Source organism: Microtus ochrogaster, chromosome 5 (genome assembly GCF_000317375.1).
Source record: "Microtus ochrogaster isolate Prairie Vole_2 chromosome 5, MicOch1.0, whole genome shotgun sequence".
In the NCBI taxonomy this organism is placed as follows: Eukaryota; Metazoa; Chordata; class Mammalia; order Rodentia; family Cricetidae; genus Microtus; species Microtus ochrogaster.
This window is the reverse complement of record NC_022012.1, coordinates 43,054,594-43,062,792: the sequence shown is the minus strand read 5'-3', so window position 1 is coordinate 43,062,792 and position 8,199 is coordinate 43,054,594. Positions and strand designations below refer to the sequence as shown.

General features: G+C 47.6%; 1 pseudogene; it reads right to left on the bottom strand.

Moving 5' to 3' along the window:
- Positions 1-6,513: 6,513 nt before the first annotated feature.
- LOC101984432 lies at positions 6,514-7,789 on the bottom strand (annotated as a pseudogene).
- Between the last annotated feature and the right edge of the window lie 410 nt (positions 7,790-8,199).

Here is an 8,199-nt window from a genome sequence, read left to right as displayed (position 1 = left end):
TAGTGAGACTTTGAAAAAAAAAAAAAGAAGGAAGAAAGAAACAAAGAAAGAAGCTGGTGGCATTTTATAGCCAAAGCTTAAGAGAATCTCCAAACATGTCACTGTCACTGCTATGGAGAAAGCAGACTGGCCTAATCATACTGCAATTTTGTAGGCTTTGAAATTAGTCTCAGAAGACATGTGGGAAGTTGTGTTTGGGTCACTATTTCCACACCTGCCCACCACTGGGATGGCACACTCCATGTCAGATGGCCCCAGGAGGGCAGAAACTAATGTACCTTCTGATGGTTGATGGCCTACTCTCTCAAGATTGCCTTGTACACATGCATACACACACTCACACACACAAATGCACACATGCACAGTCACATTCTCACATGCATGCATACACTCACAGACTCATGCACTCATACACAGAAACTCTCTCTCACACACACACACATACACACACACACTTACTCACATTCAAGAGGGACGGGCATGAGCATAGCAGCTAAGTCAAGACACTAGATGAAATAGGAAGCCATAAATCAGGAATTTGATCCCGTTGGTCCCATCCTTCCTTGGGTCTGTACATGCTGGGAGTTGAGTAGTTTAGGGAACCTGCTAGACAAGGTCTACCATGTGGCTGACCCCATCTACAGGAGTATCCTCTGTGATCATGCGGTATGTTAGTCCTGGGGAAGCTGGGCAAGGGCTGAGGGGCTTCTCTGTAGCGTTTTGTCAATGTTCTGGAAGTCTAAAATTAGCTCCAAAGAGGCTAAAAACTCACCAAACATCTGAAGACTGTCACCTCTCTCAGTGTCTGTGTCTTGCTGTCATCCTTTCAGCATCTCTTGCCCTTCATTTCTCCTTCCCCCTTTACCCTACCTCTGGCCTTGTTTCTCCTTTCCACACACATCTATGCCCCTCCCCAGAGCTAACCTCCGCACAAACATCCACTCCATGGACTAAAGGTCTCAAGGAGCCCCGAGTTCCAACCTCCATTCGAGGCCACTTTCCCAGCCCTGGGCCACATCACGGTCCCCTTTGCCTCACCATCACCTGATTCTTTTTGGTGGAGCCTTCCCCCAGGCGTGGATACAGTCAACTCATTCTCCACCCGCCTGCAGCCCTGACTAGCATGTCCCCCCCCCATGAAAACCATCACTGCTTCTGAGTCATCTACTGAGAACAGCTCCACCAAACTTCAATGGTACCCTGACCCCCTTACCCCTATCAGTGGCATGAAGACTTCAAGTGGATCCCTAAATCAAGTCCAACAGGGGCTTCTGCACGTAGCACAAAGAATAGTGGTTTAGGCTATGTAGCAGGTGGTTTTAATTCAACAACCTAGAATTACTTGGCAAGAGCATCTTAAAGAGGAATTATCTAGCTCATGTTGGCTTTGGGGCATGTCTATGGTGGAGGGTTGTCTTACTTGTTCATTGATGTAGGAAGATTCAGCCCACCGTGAGTAGCACCATTCCTTAGGCAGGGGGTCCTGAACCACAGAAGAGAGGAAAAGCTAGTTGAGAGCAAACAAGCAAGCAGTATATATGCATTTGTTCATTTCTCTCTGCTCCTGACTACAGATGTGTAAATTCCTGCCGTCAAGGAATTCCCCAGAATGAGGGGCTGTAACATAGAATTGTGAACTAAAATAAATTCTTTCTCCCTCAATGAGCTTCTCAGGATATTTTATCACAGAAACAGAAATGACAGTAGACCAAGCAAGTGTGGTGACACACACCTATAATCCCACAACTTAGTAGGCAGAGATCAGGAGTTTAAGGGTAATCTTTGGCTATATAGGGAGTTTGAGGCCAACCTGGCCTAAGTAAGATTGCCAAAACAAAAACAAAATTAGCTGAGATGGGTGTCTCTTCTTGGACTGGGTATGAAGATAAGGCAAGGAAGAGGAAGTGGCAGGTTTTCAAGCCAGTATCTGTAGGGTGTGACTTCTAAAGAAGAGAAGGGAGGGATTTCAAGCCATCTCCGTGGCTTTCAAGGTTTTGGTCACTGCTAAGCAGGGGCTACAGATGATGCCAGAGCCACCTGCACCTTCCAATACATCAACTGGAAAGCAGGCTGAGCTTAGAGCAGGGCCGATGACCTCATCCTCGCATACTGGCCCCGTGTGAGTCCCTCTCAGTGGTGGACACTCACAGCACTCTCTGTAGTCGGGTCCTTGGAAGGAGTTCAGTGGATACCTCTACAAGTCCGCATACCTGCCAAGAACTGCACTCCTACTTTGATAGCTGCCCATTCCAGCCTCAATATTTTAACTGCAACAGTAGCAAACACATCCTAATAGTGTAGCCATTGGGAGCCCCTGTACTGGGGAGGTGATCCATTTACAAGAATCAGTGGTTGAGCTGGGTGGTGAGAGCGCACACCTTTAATCCAAGCACTCAGGAGGCAAAGGCAGGCTGATTTCTGTGAGTCCAAGGCCAGCTCAGTTTGCAGAGTAGGTTCTAGAACAGCCGGGGCTTCTCAGAAAAACCCTGTCTTGAAAACAAACAAACATCATCGGCTAATGACTACATGCAGAGGGCAGGAGCTGAGCTATGCATTCCCAGGCCTTTCCAATAACTTCTAGCGATTTGAGGCCTGTGGCCCCAAAGAGACCTGGGTACGGGCATTGGTAATGTAACAGTGGGAGTCTGTGGGAATAAAGAAGGAGCATTGTCATACTGGCAGGGCAGAATGACATGCTACAAGCTGCAGCTGTTGCAATATTAGATCAGGGGGCCAGGGAAAGCCTTGTTGAAAAGATGGCATTTGAAGAAGAGCCTACAAGGAAGTACAGCCAGTGTGAGCACTTGGGAAGCTAGCCTTCTTTTCCACCAGTGCCCCACAGCTAGCTAAGACTTTGTTCTAACTAGTAGAACGGATGAGCCACGAGGGTGTTTTCCCCACCCCTCCTACAGCTGTGTATGTGTGTGCAAACAGACTTGCACGTTTGCATGCACGCATGCAGAGGCCAGAGAACACCTTCGAGAATCATTCCTCAGGCCCCATCTACTTTGTTTTTTGAGATAGGGTCTCACTGGCCTAGAGCTCCATGAGGAGGCTATGATAACTAGGCAACAAGCCCCAGGGATCCATGTATCTCCATCCATCTCCCCAGCACTGGGATCACAAGTCCACGATGCTTTCAGACCTGCCTTTTTAAATTCAGGTGCTAGAGATCAAACGCAGGTCTTCATGCTGTGGCAAGCGCCATGCCGGTTGAGCCTTCTCTCCAACTCTCCCTATGCCTTTCCACCTGCCTAGGAAGGAATCCGGGCCCCTGTTCCTAATCCCCAAACCCAGATGGAATGCTGTGGTCCATGGCACATGCCAACCAGAAGGTCCAATTACCGGCCTCCCCTGGCTTGACCACAGGGAGCCGGAAGAGAAATTACACATCGAGTCCTCCAGCATCCTAGTGAAGAAAACATTCCCAAGTGCTGGAGACTTGCAAACTTGCTGGGTGCGCGTGGGCTGCCTCAGGAGCAACAAATGAGCCTGTGCAGATGGTGCTGAGATAAACGGCCCCATCTTTTTACTGTAGCAGTACAATTGTAAATTTCTAGAGACATTTATTAGATGGCGTCTCCCTTCTGCGGGACTGTGCCCAGGCTGGCGCGTAGAGCCTCTGCGAGCAAGGTGGAAAGCGGAAACTCAGCTCTAATGGCATGGTGGGCACCCGGATCTGGCCCATCCCTCTCCTCCCATGCTCGCTTCTGACAATTTATAGTTCAGTTTGATGCGTGAAGAGCTGTGTCTCTCCAGTAATATGTATTCTCTGTAAGTATTCCCTGCTGTGGCGGATCCTAAGAGAGCTCCATCAAACAATTATCTTCCCTTTTTATTTATCCTCCATCTTTTCACTTGGTCTGCACCACTATAAAATATTCCCATGGTCTCTTCTGAGGAGAAAGCCTTTTTCATGATGGTAGAGTTTATTTATATACAGTATTAACTCTAAGCTCTGTGGCTGTTCATCTCAGCACTTGTCCAGTTTGACAGAGCTCTGGGCCTAGGAGAGCTTCCTCCACCTCCCACTAGAATAGTGAGAGTTGGGGGTCACTGTCTTGTCCACAGGCCCCAGTAGCATGAAATAGCTCGCTCAGGAGTTTGTTAGGCTTTTTCTCCATGACCCTGACCTTGACTGAGAAAGTAGCTCAAGCCCCAGCGCCTTGGTGACCGTCACTAAGGCCTCCTTTGCCGTGGTGCACTTTTTTCTCCCTTAATCCAATTTTTGCTTTCCAGAATCTAGAGAAGCTGAAGGTCCTCAGTAGGGGACCACAGGACCAGGGGTAAGGTTTCATCCCTGCGGCTCAGTGACCTACCTGACCCAGTGTCCTCTGGTGCCCTCACACCCTGTGGCATCTCTAACTAGGCGGATTGTACCCTGTGAACAGGCACTATTCTTTCTGCCTTCTTGATTTTGCCTAAAGCGCTTGGCATGGGGCTGGGTGTCTAGCTCATATCAAATTGTAAGTAGTTATTGTCTGGACTCACTTCCAGGGCATCACGGTCTATTTCGCATCTTCATCTTAGCTCCTTTATATTCATGATAAGTTGTTTATTTGATACACATATCTGTCATTTTTGTGGCATTCTCTCCAGCCACATGACAAGATCCTGAAATATCTCACAATCTTGAGACCTCTCCAGGGTCCCCATGTTCCCATCGCATCCAGTGTATGGCCCTGGGTCCTGGGTTCTTTCTTGCTCCTATTTATCTTCTCCATACTTAGATGGTACAACCAGAGAGAAGAAAACACAAAATACTACAGAAAAAGAACGTATTTGATGTCAGGACCTTTGGTGCCTAGCCTATCCTGACTTTACTCCTCTGAGAACTGTAAGACTTTTTTGCCTTCATGTTCCTCATGAATAAAGTATGAGGAAAACTGGTCAGGCACGGCAACACACTCCTTTATTCCCGGCAGCTGGGGAGCAGAAACAGGTGGATCTCTGTGAATTTGAGGCCAGCCAGTTGTACATACTGGGCTCCAGACCAGCCAGGGATTCACAGTGAGACCCTGTCTTAAAAGTGATGGTGGCGCTGGGTGGTGGTGGCGCACGCCTTTAATCCCAGCACTCGGGAGGCAGAGGTAGGCGGATCTCTGTGAGTTTGAGGTCAGCCTGGTCTACAAGAGCTAGTTCCAGGACAGGAACCAAAAGCTACGGAGAAACCCTGTCTCGAAAATCAAAAAAAAAAGTGACTGTGGCGATGGTGATGATAGAACAGCTTACAGGGCTTCAAAAGCTAATGTTGTAAAGTCCCACAGTCTCACTGTCCAGATGCCCTGTGGAGGTGGTAACAAGCAGAAATCTGGGGCTTTCTGACCAGCCAAGCCCATGAGCTACAGATAAATGAGAGGCCTGGTCCCCTTCTAAAATAACAGCGTGGATAACTCTTGAGGAGGGATATTTGAGGTTGACCCCTGGCTTGCTCTCTCTCTCTTTCACACACACACACACACACACACACACACACACACACACACACACACACACACACCTATGCATACACAAAGAGAAAGAAAGCACAGAAAGGAAATTTAGCCAATATGTACATTAGGAAAAGAAAAAGATAAAGGGGTCCTGTGACCTCCACATTTATTCTAGGATACTGACATGATCTTTAGGTTTAGAGGAAGAATTGAGGCAGGAAGCAAGAAGTATGCATAATTAAGCTATTCAAGCTCAAGTGTGGTTGACCAGTGTTTAAAGTCTATTTTTGCAAGGTGACCTGAAGGAGAACTTATTGTTGAGTAGATAAACTAGCTCCCAGGGGGTGATTATGCCCCACTTTGGGGTACAGCTCCACTGACTAGTGCCTTCGTCTGGGGAATAGCTTGTCCTGAGATGCTGTGCTGTTGCTGGAATCCAGGACATCTGCAGGTTTAGGGCAATGACTAAGACCTATCTGGAACAGGATACTGTAAGAGCTGGTGACAAGAGGTCTCAGTTACTCCTTGTGCTTTCAGCCTTGAAGGGGAAAGAGAAGAGCGAGGTATTGCAGTTTCTAGACAGAGAGCCCTTGAGACTAACATGAAGGCAGAGGTGCCAGGCTCCATCCTGCTTGGAGTGGCATTGGTGGCCAAGTGAGAAGACAGTGCTCTGTAGCAAAAGCATGCTCTAAATGCTGCTCTAGGCCGTGGGAACCTATGGGCCTCCGTCCTCCTCTCTTTCCCTCGTAGACAGTGCCTTCATTAGGGCTGCATTAGTCTCAGGAATGGGAAAATCCTTGAAGTCTCAGGATTTTGAGACAAAATAGAAAGACTGAGAAAGAAGGGGGCATGAGAAGGGAAGGGGCCCCTCAACATAGAATCTGACTGGTCTTTCTCTTTTACATTTATTTATTTATTTATTTATTTATTTATTTATTTATTTATTTATTTATTTATTTATTTTTATTTAATTTGGTTGATTGAAACTTTTACTCTTCTGAAAGTAAAGAATTTCCACAAAACTGAAAACAAAACAAAACAGAAAACCCTATGGGAATTGCCAACATGGAGATAATGTCCCTTTTTTTTTTTCACTGAAAAAGTTTTTATTGAGACCAACCACACCAGTCAAGCAAATTCTGGCATTAAGCACCTTCCTCCTTGGCAATGCGGTCTTTCTTGAGTGGTCCCATGAATGCTTTCTTCTCCTCCATGGTCTGGAAACGACCGTGGCCAAACTTGGAGGTGGTGTCAATGAATTTCAGGTCAATCTTCTCCAGAGCCCGCCGTTTGGTCTGCACCAGCAAGGACTTGCGGAGTGTGAGCACTCGCTTCTTGGTTCTTGCCACACAGCCTTTGAGCGTGATGAAGTCATTGGTTACCTCACCATGATGGACAAAGCCACCCAGTGGGTTGATGCTCTTGTCAGAAAGGTCATAGTCGGTAGATGCATTGTTCTTGATCAGCTTACCATCCTTGATAAGGTAGCCCTGACCAATCTTGTAAATCTTCTTGTTGATTTCTGTCCGACGATGGTAGCCTTTCTGCCCAGCCCGAGCCACAGAGAAGGCCACTCGGGCAGGGTGCCAAGCGCCAATACAGGCAACCTTGCGCAACCCTCGATGGGTCTTGCGGGGCAGTTTCTTTGTATGCCAGCGACTGGTCATCCCTTTGTAGCCTTTGCCTTTTGTCACTCCAATGACATCAATCATCTCATCCTGCCCAAACACCTGGTTCACAGGAACCTGCTGCTCCAGCCTCTCCCGGGCCCAGTCCAGCTTCTCAGCCACAGTGCCCCCATTTAGCTGGATCTCCATCAAGTGTGCCTTCTTCTGGCGCAGAGGAAGCAGACGCATCTGAGTGTGGGCAATTATGCGGATGACCTGGCAGTACTTCTTCATGCTGTTGAAGTCCTTCTCCAGCTGTTTCTTGCCCATGTCATCCTGCCATTTCTTACAGTATTTGGTGAAAGCCTTCTTCTTAGATTTGTGCCAGTTCTTGTAGAACTGCCTTTTACACTCATCACTGATGTGCTCAGCAAATACTGTCTTGAAGGTGCGGAGACCTCGTAGGGTTTCAACGTATCCCACGATGCCCACAACTACCATAGGTGGTGTTTCCACAATGGTTACAGCCTCCACGACTTCTTTCTTGTTTACCTTGGATCCTGGTCTGTCAACCTCCCAGACAATGTGGGTCATGCCAGCCTTGTAGCCTAGAAAGGCTGTGAGGTGAACAGGCTCGGAAGGGTCATCCTTGGGGAAGCTCTTCACTTTCCCACGATGCCTGCTGCTGCGCTTTCGCGGCAAGAAGCCCAAGAACCCATGCCTGGGAGCAGAGAATTTCCTGTGAGACATCTCTCTGCACACGCCGCCGCCGATAGGATAATGTCCCTTTTTAATAGAGATGTTAAAAAATAACAGTGAACCAAGCTTACGACCTAAGTCTGTATGATCAAATGTGGCATTTCTCCCTCCCTAGTTGTACATTTCTCAGGACTTTCACAAGGAACGCCATTGACAGTAGGAGATACGTCCTAAGCCCCTGGTGCAGTGGTTCTCAATCAGTGGGCCACAGCCTCTTTGGCAAACATTTATCTCCAAAAATATTTACAATGCAATTCGTAACAGTAGCAAACTTGTAGTTATGAAACAGCAATGAAAATAACTTTATGGTTAGAGCCACCACAACATGAAGATATGTGTTAAAGGGTCACAGCATTAGGAAGGTTGAGAGCCACTGCTCTAGGTAGGGCAAGGGCAAAGAT